This window comes from Phasianus colchicus, chromosome Z (genome assembly GCF_987193195.1).
Source record: "Phasianus colchicus chromosome Z, bPhaCol1.hap1.1, whole genome shotgun sequence".
Classification (NCBI taxonomy): Eukaryota; Metazoa; Chordata; class Aves; order Galliformes; family Phasianidae; genus Phasianus; species Phasianus colchicus.
In genome coordinates this window covers 38,920,655-38,935,510 of record NC_143476.1, presented here as the reverse complement: position 1 = coordinate 38,935,510, position 14,856 = coordinate 38,920,655, and the positions used below count along the sequence as shown (strand labels likewise).

Genomic DNA, 14,856 nt, shown 5'->3' with positions numbered 1-14,856 from the left:
CTTCTTTCATGTGATTATTCTGCTAAGAATAATTTCAGTTTGAATCTGAAACCACACAACCTTTTAAATCAGGGAGTAATTTGAACTTTATGTTAACAGTGGGTTTAAACATTGACTATGATGCAGCAAAGAATTTGTGTGTCTGCATCAGATGCTACAGCAGTCAGTGGGTTTGCATTTGGTTTTCAAATCAAATAATGCAGCTCAAGTCCAGAAGGATTTGTAGTGTGTTATCTAGTTTAATCTCATAATTATCACTGGCCACGAAATGCTGCCCATAAGTTTTTAGAATGGAGGAATCACGTTAGATGAGTATCAGTTCTATCTCCTGAATCTTCTCTCGTTATTTTAATAAATGAAAAGAAAATACTGAACCCTGTGGATCAGTACATGGTTGATGTCTTAGGCAGGAGAGGATGACTTTAGCCTACCTATCTCTGCTCTGCTTCAGGAATACAGCAAGAGAATGGTCATTTTGTTGTATTTTCCCCGTTGCAGAGCCTAGGCATGATGGCATACCTGGAGAAGGTGGAATCTCTCCCTTTCTTTGAACAGCCCTAAAACAACATACTGGAACAATCTTTCCTGACAGAACTGTTTTGCTGCTAGTCTTGTCTTCTTTCCCAGCTTACAAAAGTCAAGCTTTGTCCACTGTGTTCACTAGAACTCAGCTTTTCCCAGCCAGCCAAAATATAAGATATCCTGTACTTTGGCCTTTTTCAGAAAGGACATAAATTGTCTTCGTAGAATCATCATAGAATCATAGAATCATAGAATCATAGAATGGCCTGGGTTGAAAAGGACCACTATGATCATCTGGTTTCAAGCCCTCTGTTGTGTGCACGGTTGCCAAGCACCAGACCAGGCTGCCCAGAGGCACAGTAGCACAGATGCTTCTTTGATCCCAGAGTCTTCTGCTCCCTCAGACAGACTGGATTAAGTCTCCTTTACATATCCACTGGGCTTCTGACTATCCATTCAGGAAGGTAAATGAGTATTTCTCATTTAAATTTCAAGCACTGAATTTTCACTTACCCTTAAGATGGTAATTGTTGGCAATACAGGTCTTGTTAAGCACATAAACCTTGATCCATCACATCCTATATAATTTTTTTTACATTAGCATAAATTAAGAGGCACTCATGATTAGGAATTGATCATATGCAATCTTGTGCTTGGTGCATATTTATGTGTAATCATGGAGGAATAGGCATGCAGATAAATGCACTTGGCTTCTTACTGATGAGGAAGTGTTAAGCGTGACTTCTTCCCCATGAAATATCTCTGTTGTTCATTCAGACTGCCTGTTCTGTTTTAACCCAAAAAGCACCAGTGCTGGGGGCTGGTAAAGTTAGATACTTTCTGTGCATCCTCTGAAGTGACTGGGGATAAGCATGGTGGAAAGGCACAATATAAATGTAAGATTTTATTATTATTACTTCTGGTAATAGTAATAATTCAACCCCAGAATAATGTTTACAGCTGAGTTACTATAATCCGCTAAACAAATGGGTTTATGCAGAGGTAGAATTGCTGACACAATCTTCCTGTAACTAGACCATGCCAGCAAGCATTACTATAATTCAAGCCAGGGCCAGTCAAAATGATGCAGCCATTGTGCTGATGTGTTGTATATGGTTGTGAGCATTGGTGCCAGCTGTGTCATAAACCAGTCCCTGGAAATAATAACCCTGACAGATAATGGAAATGAATCAGCATTTTCTCCTTAATCAGAATGTTCTGTAAGCCTGACCAGGCAGTCTTAATATTCAGTAAGTAGTGTTTTCAACTCCTTCCCCATCAAATAAGAAAAGTTTCAGAAAGGTTATGTCCTCTACTTAGTAAAGTTGACAAGCTTTATTTTCTCTTACTTTCTGAAGTTTTGCATGCGCCATCTCCTAAGTGAGACTTGCACTTATGGAAGGAACTGCAAGAGAACAGTTCCCTCTTCATAGCCCTGACTGCTGCATGGTAGCACAGCTGGCATGCTGCTCTGCAGCCTGAGTAAGGCTGCAGACTCACCATGATTCTATGTCAGCTCATTTTTGGGGGCTTATAGAAGCAGGTGGTGTTTCTATGTTCATACATTTTACACGTGCCTGTTGGCTTGCAGAAGAGAGGATACGGGTTTGATTTGGCAATACCATAGAGCTTTTAATCTCTCTCAAAAAATGCAACACATCCAAAGAACAGATAATAGATATCCTCAGTTACAGTTCAGTGAGTAGAAAGTGGAGCGTGTTATTATCTGACAATTAAACTCAGTTGCTGGAAGTTTTGGGAATGGATGTCTCAAGTGAAAATACATCCCATTTTCTCCCCAGGTCAAAGCTTGGCCTTGTGCATATAGAGAAAGCTGGAAGCCTTATGGCCTCCTCACAGTCAGGGTTGTTCTATATTTTTTGGCTTACAAAAATTGGGCTGTTCTGGAAAATGATTCTGAAACTGGTTCTCGTTGCATCATCTCTCAGTAAACTTTAGATTTTTGCTTTGTCTGGAAGTGTTCGATTATCTCTCTTCAAAACTGAGAATTCCTCACATGGCCAAAGGTATATATTGATGTATTTACCAAAAGTTTGGAAATGAATAGAAGTAAATTGTTTTTCTGTCAAGCTTGTTAGAAATGTGAACTTCCTTGACAATTCGTGCAGAAGTCTTCCAAGGGAGCTATAAACAGGAGAGGGAACGGCTGTTTATGAGGGTAGATAGTGATAGGACAAAGGGGAAATAGTTTTAAACTGAGACAGGGGAGGTTTAGGTTAGATATTCAGAGCAACTTTTCCACATACAGAGTGGTGAAGCACTGGAAAGGTTGCCAAAGGAGGTTGTGGATGCCGCATCCCTGGAGGCATTCAAAGCCAGGCTGGATGTGGCTCTGGGCAGCCTGGTCTGGTAGTTGGCAACCCTGCACACAGAAGGGGATTGGAACTGGATGATCATTGTGGTCTTTTTCAACTCAAGCCATTCTATGATTCAATGATTCTGTGATTAAAAAGACAATTTTATCTTTAGCATGTTTCTTCCTTTTTTTTTTTTTCCTCAACAACCCTATCAGGTGTATTTCCCTAAGCTCTCCTGGTGCTCTGAAGTTATACTGGCTACACAGGCAAAAATGTTATAATGCTTTAATTAGAACTAAAGAACATAAAACTAATTTAGTCTCCATTATTATTATCATTTGCTGTAATGGCTAAACTTCCAAAATGTAAGCTCTACCTGAGAGGCAGTATCTGCCTAAAAAACACCAAATTTCAAACTCAAAAATCATATTAAGTTTTAATAGAAAGGTACTACTGCTCAAGTAGTAAGGCAGGAATTTCCTAATAACCTCATCTATGAGAAGTCAGAGAAAATGATTAGTATTTGAGCAGGCAGCATACAGAATAACACTGTGTTACTTCTTGGGTGGGATGTCCTTTCTAAGAAGCAGTGTGATATAAGATTTTCCCTGCAGAATTTATTAGGAAACTTTTCATCAAAGTTGGAAGTCTGTAGTTAGAAAAGTCTTATGAAGTGGATGGCTTACAATAAGTACTTCAGAATTATACATATAGGAGAGAGACACATTGAACTATTATCAAGCTGTTTCATACAATCCCTAGAAATAAAAACTAAGATGGTGAAAAAACCAAAATTGAATTGTGTGTATTTTTATTGTTGTCAGTAGTATGCATGTGAGCAGAGAGAAGAGTACATTCAAGAAACACGTACATGTGGTATTAATGGATGCTGTTTAGTGGGGAAATATTGGTGGTAGGTGAGTGGTTGGACTCGATGGCCTTCGAGGTCTTTTCCAGCCTTGGTGATTCTATGATTCTATGACTAGAACCCACTGGGGCACAGGACATGGGAAAGATCAGCAAAGGAGGTTTTTTGAGTCCTACAGACCCTGGCTGTGCACACATGCAGATGCATATCAGGACATGTGCTGACTTTCAGCTGGAAATTACAGCAAGATTAAAAGTCTTACTGAGAAAGTGGTGTGATCGTAGGTTTTCTCATCCTTGTATTTTATGAAAGCTTTATTTTGCTAGTGTAGCACAGTAAAGAGGCTGCTTGTTAGAACAAGAAGAGAAGTACGCTTTTTCCTTCTTACAAATCTTACATAAACACACACACACAGATAAGAAAAACTACAAAACTTATCTGCTTGTACTTTCCAAACAGAATACAGATTGGTTATTTACGCCTACACTTCAAATTTCTCCTCCCACAATCTTTTTTTTTTTTTTTAAATGGAAGTGAAGATAGAAAAACTGCCAAATAAGCTATATAGTCCTCCCCTTAGTTTGCTCTAAGTGCAAAGTCATTACAGTTTTACTATTATCTCAGCAATATGTTGCCTTTCTGTTCCTTATAAAAGCTGTGTATTTGACTTACACTGTGGGAGAGAAGTAAGTAAAAGAGGTGCTTTTACAGGGTGTATTTTCTGTATAGGCAAGCCAAACTGCTACGACAGTAGATGAACTATTCAAGCATTTCCTTGGTCTGTGACCATTGAAAAGTGAACATCTAAATTGCAGTTCTCTTCTGATTCCCTGCGGAAGGTGATAGCCTTCTTGGAATTTTTGGCTTCAGATAACAGCAGGAATGTTCATGAAATTCACAGGAAATAGACATCTGCCTATCTATCAAATTGGCATGACCTGCTCCATTTTCAACTTGAGACTTTGCTTCAAAGATTGCTAATTACTTTCAGATGCTATTTTTTAATAGCATCTAATACTGGTAAAGGTGGCTGCTTAAGGTTTGTTCATCCTCTAAGTGCCATGGCATTTTTGTTTATAATACTGGAAAGTAGTGTGCCACTGAAAGCAGCATAGGGAGAATTCAGGTTTCTTAACAACTCCTTCTCCAAAATGAGTGAAAGCATTGCTCCAGCAGTCATCCTGATAGTCCAGTGATAAATTTTCACAGTTATCCCTGTAGAATCACCTGTGCCCATGATCCACAGCATGGCAGTGAAACCACAGTATCTGTGTTGCTTTTGATAATTAATGTATCTCTTCCAACGTGGATAGCAGTGACATATAGAGTGGAGAAACTCCACACAAAGACCCAGATCCCTACTTGAAGCTATAAACAGGGACGTTTCTCAATCACAGAGCAGCTTTATAGGGACAGCTTTACAGACAAAAGACCTCTTGTCTTTCTCTTACTTCCCAAACACAGAACTGACCCTCCCTTGTCATTAGATTTGAGAGCTGTCACTAACATTGCTCTTCCTGGTCCGGGACCACATTGCACTCCAGAGCAGGTACCCACAATGTGACACTGAAAATTCAGCCCTTCTGCAGCCATGCACATGGATCAGCTGGGAAATCCTGACTTACTGTGTTTCCATCATTCACAGAGTCTGGTATAGTAGTACTTGGAAACCTCTGTATAAAGGTTTCCAACAGTCAAGAGATCGTGTTCTGCCCTGCCAGCAGGGTGAATTTACTGACCTTATCTTTTTCTCACTAACTTGTCTGATCCAGTGCTAAGGACTATAAAGCTGATGTTCTCTGATGTCCTGTGTTTTCATTATGGACTTACAAGTCCCTTCCCTTTATGTCTCTTCTGTATAGCAAATGCAAGAATAAATTTCAAGGTACTCCATCTTAGAGGAGGAAAGAGGGGAAAATGTGGGCTGGAAGTGAATGCAGATGACTGTTATCTGTTAAGCTGATCTGTTGTAGTTAGGACAGAAAATCTGCTTCTGCACTTTCTGTATATTTTGGGGATGCTTATTCTTTGGTTGCAACAGAACAGACACAGGTCGATAGTTTTTAGGAAGCCCTGCCTTTATAAATGATCATCCCTATAAGCAATATCCTGTGCTTAAATAGAACAACTCATAGCCAGTGGGAGATCTATAAGATACTCTAACCCAAACAGTGACCCATGAAGGATGCTCTGTATGCTTTAATTTGGCATCCAACCATGCCGTGTCTGCACTGTTAAAGAGAAATCTGCAACCCAGTCTTTGTGTGTGTGCTGGAATTTGTGCAAGCGCATGCTGAGCTAATTGCTAGGGCTAAGCAACTTGAGACTGAAATATCCGCATCTCTGAGATGATACATGAGTGTCTGAAAGATGTCAGATCCCTAATCAAATGCCTTTTGCCTTGGGGGCTGCCAGTAACCGCTCTGCAGCATTACTCATTCTGTCAGGTAGCTTTGCAGAATGCAGGAGACTGAAAAATTAGGAGATAAAAAACACCTCTTTTCTCCGAAGGTGCAGTACCAACATCCCCATGGTTCTGACATACTTTGGACGGTCTAAGCCTATGAATGGGCTGAACCTTCAGCTGTTGGAAATCAGCTCATTTTGACTAGTTCACAGATGCAGATGTGGTGGTTTACACTAAGAGATTGTCAGGCCCTTGCCAGTATAAGGCTAGCGTTTCCATGAGGGCAAGATGCTGGGCTTGTATAGTGAAAGTCAATACTTCTTCATGTGGAGAGAGGTCTCTGAATGTTCTGAGTAAGTTCTGAAAAGTAAAATATATGTTAATACTGCAAGTAGCTTTTTAGAAAAAAGAGACAGAACTGAAACCACAGGTTTTATATATATGCCCTTGAAGAGTATTCTTAGCCTGTATTATACACCACGTTTTCATACTGCAGCTTAATATACACATGAGAAATTTCAGGGCTGTTGAGCATGCAGATTTTCCTAGGGGATGAGCACAAGGTTATTTAGCACAGGTGTCTCTGTAATTGTACAACACTCCTTATTCATATGCCCACAAGCTCTTATTCCCTTGTGAATGATGCTGTTGCATGGCATTAGAGCACCAGGTTTTCATAAGAAACACAAATAATATTGCTTTACAGTGACCCCTTCCGTGAGTCATCTTTCACTTCATGAATGCGTGTATTTCAGACAGTTGGTGCTCTTCTGGTAACTATTTTTCATTTGAGCAAGAGTGTATGCATTTGGTTTTGATTCAGATGTGATTTTAGACAATAACATTGTTCACAAGCCAGGTCTGACATGTAAATAACATGACAAACAGAAAAAAAAATTAACTGATTCAAATGCTGCAGATTATTGCTGAAGTTCATAGAATCATAGAATCATAGAATCACGGTTGGAAATGACCTATAAGATCATCTAGTCCAACCGTCTTCACACTACCACTGCTACCACAAGCTACTAAACCATATCTCGCAGCTCTTTGTCCAGACGCCTCTTGAACACTGCCAGGGATGGTGACTCCACCACCTCCCTTGGCAGGCCATTCCAGTGCCTGACCACTCTCTGAGAGAGGAAGTTCTTCCTTAAGTCTAACCTAAACCTCTTCTGGTACAACTTGCAGCCATTTCCCCGGATCCTGTTCATTGCCTGGGAGAAGAGGCCAAACCCCTCTTCACCACAACCTCCCTTCAGGAAGTTGTAGAGTGCAATGAGGTCTCCCCTAAGCCTCCTCTTCTCCAAACTAAACAATCCCAGCTCCCTCAGCCGCTCCTCATAGGACTTGTGCTCCAGACCCCTCACCAGTTTCATTGCCCTTCTCTGGGCATGTTCCAGGGCCTCAATGTCTTTTTTGTAGTGACAGGCCCAAAACTGAACACAGTACTCAAGGTATGGCCTCACCAGTGCTGAGTACAGGGAGATGATCACCTCCCTGCTCCTGCTGGCCATGCTATTTCTAATGCAGGCCAGGACGGCGCCGGCCTTTTTGGCCACCTGGGCACACAGTCAGCTCACGTTCAGCCGGGCATCAACCAACACCCCCAGGTCCCTTTCCTCTTCACAATCATCCAGCCACTTGTCCCCAAGCCTATAACGCTGTATGGGGTTGTTGTGGCCAAAGCACATGACCCAGCACTTGGCCTTGTTGAACCTCATTCCATTCACTTCAGCCCAGCAATCCAGCTTATCTAAGTCCCTCTGAAGGGCCTCCCTACCCTCAGGCAGATCCACACCACCTCCCAGCTTGGTGTCATCTGCAAACTTACTGAGGGTACACTCAATCCCCTCGTCTAGGTCATCAATAAAGATATTAAACAAGATAGGCCCCAGTGGGGACACCACTTGAAACAGGTCTCCAGCTGACTTAACTCCATTGGGCACGGCCCTCTAGCCAGTTTCTTACCCAAAGAAGAGTGTACCTGTCCAGGCCACAGGCAGCTAGTTTCCCCAGAAGAAGCCTGTGAGAGACCGTGTCAAAGGCTTTGCTGAAGTCTAGGTAGACTACATCAACAGCCTTTCCCTCATCTACCAGTCTGGTCACCCAGTCATAGAAGGAGATGAGGTTGGTCGAGCACGACCTGCCTTTCATGAACCCGTGCTGGCTGTGCCTGATCCCCTGGACACCACGCACATGCCATGCAATTTCTCCCAAGATGATTTGCTCCATTACTTTCCCCAGTACCGAGGTCAGGCTGACAGGCCTGTAGTTCCCTGGATCCTCCTTACTGCCCTTCTTGAAGATGGGAGTCACATCAGCAAGCCTCCAATCCTCTGGGACCTCTCCAGTTAACCAGGAGCGCTGACAGATGGCCGAGAGCGGCTCAGCAATCACCCCCGCCAGCTCCCTCAGCACCCGACGGTGTAGGCCATCCGGTCCCATGGATTTGTGACAGTCCAGATGGAGGAGGAGTTCTCTGACTGCCTCCACCTGAATCGCTGGGGGTGCTTTCTGAGTAGCGTCCCAGACTTCCAGATCAGGGCATAAAATGTCCAGAGGATAACTGGTCTGGCTATTAAAGGCAGATGTGAAGAAGGCATTGAGGACCTCAGCCTTCTCCTTGGCCTCAGTGGCCACATTCCCTGCTGCATCAAGTAAAGGATGACAGTTATCCTTGGTTCTTCTTTTGCCATTGATATATTTATAAAAGTTGAATGATTGTTCCCCATATTTGTCTACCACAACCTACATGGGGCATATTTCCCATGAAATGAACAAAGCTTGCCCAGGATGCTCCAAAGAAGCTGGAGACCACAGATGTGTGATCACCTTAGTTGTTGCCATACTGATTCCATTTTGGTAAAGTTGTGTGCCCCACTGAAGTCAGCATATATAATACCATGTTTGCCAGTCTGCCACTCTCACGTGTAAATTAGCAAGCAGAGGGTAGTCTGTCTAGTATTCCCCAATGAAACTCTTGTGTACTTCTCTATATTTTCACTTGCACATCTGCTAAATCTCTTTACAATTTAGCCCAGACTCCATAGCAAAAGAAACACAAAAATTACTGGTTTATGTTAATACAGCTTTTATTTTATTATACAAAATCGCATGTTTATAGCAATCATTTTGGAGACTGTGATAAGACAATATGAATTATTCTGGTTGTTTTTTTTTTTTCCTTTTTAACTTAAGCCAAGCCCATGCAAATTCATGAGGCATCAACAGGAGCTGTGCTCAGCATTTCTGATCATCAGCCCAAGAAGCTGGAGATACAGTTACTGAGCCAGTCAGTGTTCTAGTACTCACTGCTGCTTGGTACATATATTTATAGAATGATAACATCTATTATTCATTAAAAAAAAAAAAAACAAAAAAACAAATACATAAATACAGATACAGATAGAACAGCTTCCATTGCTCTTCTATTCTTAGGTATTGTTCTTGGATTCAGTTGCCTGAGTAAACATCAGGTTCTGTAATGAAACCATTAGTTCTCCCCCGCTTCTGCTGCAGAATGTCCTTCCCGATTTTGGATCCCAGCAGACCTCTGTAATTATTAATTAGCATTTCTTTCTGGTTTTTTTTTTTTCCTATGTCAGTTATGTCTGATGCTGAAGACTGCTTAGCAAGTTAGCTTGGCACCTTTGCTAATTGCCCAACAGTGCTGTGCTTTGATTTATTGTTCTGCCAGGGCTTTTGAAACATGCTAACTTCAGTAACCCTTTCAGACGCATTGATTATATTGTTGATAATATTACTGGTTGCAAGAGAAAGAAGCTAGCTCACCTTAATCTGTGGTGTATTTTTTTTACTGCATACTGAAGGAGAGATTATACTGACTGTGATTACAAGCTGTAAAGGCAGAGAGGAAGGGGCAGAAGTACGCAAGATGGCAAGGGCTGCCAGCAGAGGGTAGGAAACAGCTGGGAGTATGATTTGAGAAAAGAGTCAAAGATGACCTACCTTTCAGAAGTAATTTGCAATTTGGCTCCCTAGTGGTACTGGGAATTTCCTACTTTAACCACAGTTCTTCTAAGGCAATAGAATTGTAAAAGCATGCTGTGTGAGTCACAGTGCCCCAAGGCCCTCCTGATGTATGCCTCAGATCTTGTACATAGAGGGATAAGCCTAGCTTCATGCAGACTGGCTTGCTAGGCATGATATCTGCCCGAAAGCATTCCTCTCCCTATCACCAATCCAGAAGGAAAAAACAATGTAACTGCTAGTAAATATTGGAAAGGATAAAAATCTGATAGCAAACATAAAGCTCTGAAATAGCATACAAAGGGATAGGAAGACATGATAGGACCAAATAAATTGTTCTTGCTAGCTTGCCATTGCTGTTATTGCATTACCTCTCACGCACATATCCTTTGTGATGCTCTTTGCTACTTTTCTGATCCACAGATTGCAGTTGTTGCCAAAATTTGGACCCATCTTTTGTATTTTGTACTGTTTATTTTGACTCAGCATGAGGAGCTTGGAGGAGGAGGTCTGCAACCAAAAATGGGGTAAGTCAGGAGCAATGGTAGAAGAAGGTAAATTTCACACCATTTTTCACAGCAAAATAACTTGTTTTTCAGTTCTTCACACACAAAGCTGCTGCTGCTTTACCATTTCACTTTTCACTCTGCAGTGCACTGTTGGATTTTGGGAAAGTTGTCCTTGAAGATAGAAGCTAAAGGGGCTACTGCCCTTCTTGAGGGACAGCCAGTATCCCACAGCCACGGAAACATGTGGCAACAGCTCCCCTGAGCTGTCAGCCCTCTCCTGAGCCACTGTCATAGGCACTCTCAGGCCTTGTACTCGGCTAGCTTGCTCTCCTTATGCTTTTCTGATGGCTGATATTTGGAGCTTTCCTCCATGCAAAATTTTGCTGATTGAAAGAGAGTGGGAACTTCACTGCAGTCATCAGTGCTCTGAGTAAGAAGAGAAGCAGCACCCAGAGGGTACAGAGCAATGTATCTCCCCCAGATGATGATCTTTAAGAGGAATCACTACTGAGCAAAGTTGAACTGGGGAGGAAAGAAGAAAAGTGTGCTTATAATGGACTGAAATTAGTGGAGCAGTTTGCAAGAAGAGGCAAAGTAGGAGAAAAAAAATGGGAAGTTGAAAACTGTAACTGGAACACAGGGAAAAGAAATCTGTGTTCGGAAACAAAATGAATACTGTGGAAAATGGAAGAAGTTTTTACAGAAGGCCTTGAAATGTGAGAGGAAGTTAGGTTTGAATGCAATTTTTCTGAATTTGCAGAACTATCACCTTCAGAAGAGCTCAATCTGCTGCAATTAAATGGCCTGAAATATAGAGTAGTACTTAAGTCAATTGTGTTTCTGAAGAGCAATGATGAAATGAGGACCCAAGAGTCTGTCAGCAAGTACAGAATTAAATGAATGGGACCTGAAGATGTTGTATTGTAAGAAGGTGAATTTGTGAAATTAACTACAACAGAAAGCCTCTGCTGAAAAGGCCTGTGTAAGACAATGCTCTGCATTATCAGAAGTAAGTGTAAGAAGAATCTTAGATACGATTATTCATTTCAAAGAGCTCTTCCATTAATTGTGCCTTTATTAACATAACCATCAGAAGTACTCGCCTGGAGCATGCAAGCTCTGGACAAGCACTGAGAGGGAAGGCAGGGCAGCACAACAGGGGATGGCAGCCAAGGAGTGCCCTCAGGGAGGGCAGCAGCAGGGCGCTGCAATGCAGGGAGTGCTTTCCTGCAGCATAGCCATTCCCAGCCACACAGCCAGCACAGGCAAGCACAGCATAGCCACGGTTTGCACCTTTTCTTAGCGTAGGCTTAGAATCCTGGAGTTCTATTGAGCTTTACCAATGTTTGCTGGGCCGTGAAAATCTGTGTTTGTGGAAGTTGAGACAAATGATGCAAGAAAATCAAAAGTGCTCTTTTGAAACAGCAAATCCTTAATGGTGCATGACATTCCTAATCTCAGCTATCCTGACATTCTGTTTTTATTGCTTTTTTTCCCACTTTTCCATAGTCTTCCTTTTTTTTTTTTTTCTCCATAATTATTCTGCCACATGTGAAGTCTGTTTCTTCATTTGCCCAAACATCAGCCATTTGTTTCCAGCTATTTGAGTGATCTGCAAAATGCTGCTTCCTGTCAATGCATATTAACCAATATAACCTTCCAAAACCAGAGGGTTTTGACCACTGACTGTGTGAAAGGTATTATTTTATTTTTTCAGTCGTTCTGCTCAGTGTTATTTCACCATAGCCTGTACCAGTCAGGATGAACTTATGGCTCAGAAACGAGATGTTGAAGTCACAGTGGTTCAAGTTGCTATAAAGCTGTCTCTCAGAAAGCAAATTCAAGTACACAGTTTGGAGAATGTCAATACGAATGAAAGGTGGGAGAGTTGGTTCCTATTCCTTATCATGCTTCAGAAGCATCACGTTTCCTTTTCATTATTTTATCAGGCTGTTACACTTTACTTGCAGGAGTGATATGGATGGACAGCAGCCTGAAGTCAAACAGTGCAACAACGCACTTGTTGCTCGCTTTGTTTTGTTTTTCTCAGAATTTTGAAGAAGAGCTATGACTCCACAGATCACATACCCATAAAAATGAGCTCTGTCTCCACTGTTATCTTCTAACCTCAACTTCCAATATCTGCTTCAGTATGATACTACCTACCTAAAATGAGTGTTTTACCACTTTAATCATTAGGCTCCTCTATGACATGTTATTAGTCTTATTACAGCTCTGACTTTTAAAGGTAATCATCTGAGCCTTGTTCACCTTTCAACAATCATAAAAACACTTTCAGCAATCTCTGGATGCAAAGCATCGGGTAACATTAAGTTTCATGTCGTTTTCTTTTAGTAATTAAAGAATTGTGCCTACTTATGCTGGAAAGCTTTTATAATTCTTTAGTTTTGAGTGGAATACAAGCTGAAGTAGAGAACAAGCTAAAAAGATGGCTTTATGTGACACTTCTACCCTATCTCCCTCTTGCCATCAAGTCTATTTGCCACCTGGTCTTAGACCATCTGAGAAGTCAGAGACAATTTCTCACAATCTGCTGTATAATGACAAGATTTTCTGTTCTTATACACTTAATCCATTTTCTCCATCTTAGAGGTGAAAATCAAAATTTATCTTGAGATGTAGATAGCAGTTCTGCTATATGATGCTACAGAAGCAGAATTACAGTCGTGACCACAGACATGTAAATATCTCACTCTGCTGGAAATAATTTGTTTCTCTGCTTTATATCTTTCATTTTCACTATCGCTTTATTTTTCTTTTTTCTATATATTTATTTATTTATTTAATGACTAAGATGAAATCATGGAAGATAGCCAAGAGATTTGACCATACCTAATTAATTATAGAATCACAGAATTGTAGGCGTAGAAAGGGATATTCATAGATCATGAAGTCCAATAACCTTGCTAAAGCAGTTTACACAGATAGGAATCCAGACGGGTCTTGAATATCTCCAGAGAAGGAGACTGCAGCCTTTCTGGGCAGCTTGTTCCAGTGCTGATACTCTCACAGTAGAAAGGTTTTTTCTCAAGTTCAAATGGGAACTCCTGTGCTCCAGTTTGTGCCCATTGCCCGTTGACTTGTTGCAGCGCACCACTGACAAATGCCTGGCCCCATCCACTTGACATCCACCCTTCAGATATTTGTAAGTGTTGAGAAGATCCCCTTTCCATCTTCTCCAGGCTGAACAGCCCCATTTCTCAGCCTTTCCTCACAAGGGAAACACATCAGACACCTAATAATCACCTTTGTGGCTTTCTGCTGGACTCTCTCCAGCTGTTCCCTCTCTTTAATGAACTATAGAGCCCAGAAATAGAAAAAGACACAGTATGCCAAATGTTGCCTCACCAGGGCAGACTAGAGGGCAGGATCACCTCCCTCCACCTGCTGGCCTTGCTCTTTAAATGCACTCCAAGACAATATTGGTCTTCTTGGCCACAGTGGCACACTGCTGGCTTGTAGTCAACATGTTGTCCACCCAGGCCCTCCTCTGCAGAGCTCCTTTTCTGCAGATTAGCCCCCAGCCTGTACTGGTGCATGCAGTTATTCCTCCCCAAATGCAAGACTTTACACTTTCTGTTGTTGATGTCGTCTGGTACCTCTGTGCCCAACTCTCCAGCCTGTCCAGTCTTGCTGAATGGTAGCAAAGCCTTCTGGTGTGTCAGTCACTCCTCTCAGCTTCATATCACCAGCAAACTTGCTGAGAGTGTGTTCTATTCCTTGACCTAGGTCGTTGATTAAGACACTGAACAAGATTCCTAGGGAACTCTGCTAGCTGCAGACCTCCAGCTACACTTTGTGCTGCTGATCACAAACCATCTCAGTGCCCACTCATCTATCCCAAACTTTCTAAGCCTCATTACAAGGATGTTCCAGGAGACAGTGTAAAAAGCCTTGCTGAAGACTGTAATGACTCTGGTTATCTTCCAATCTCCAGGCACCTCTCCTGTTCTCCAAAACCTCTCAAAAAATGATAAAGAGTGGTTTGACAATCATTTCTACTAGCTCCCTCAGCATGTATGGGTACATCAACTTTGTGGTCCATGGATTTGTATGTGTTGATTTTGGCTAGACACTCTCTGATTAGACCCAATTTTTCCAAATATAAAAGACTGTCTTACACCATTTGATGTCTTCACAGTATGACGATGATAAAAATCTCCGTCTCTTTAAAAAGCAAATATTTTATATTCAAACTGTTGCTGACATCTGCATGGC

The 14,856-nt window shown here is 41.7% G+C and overlaps 1 long non-coding RNA gene across 1 annotated transcript; it reads left to right on the top strand.

The window, feature by feature from the left end:
- The first annotated feature begins 853 nt into the window (after positions 1 to 853).
- Positions 854 to 12,132, top strand: LOC116234645 (uncharacterized). The gene is made up of 3 exons (XR_004168163.2): positions 854 to 986; positions 10,532 to 10,635; positions 11,378 to 12,132. It is a non-coding gene; the product is annotated as an uncharacterized LOC116234645 (long non-coding RNA).
- The last annotated feature ends 2,724 nt before the right edge of the window (positions 12,133 to 14,856 follow it).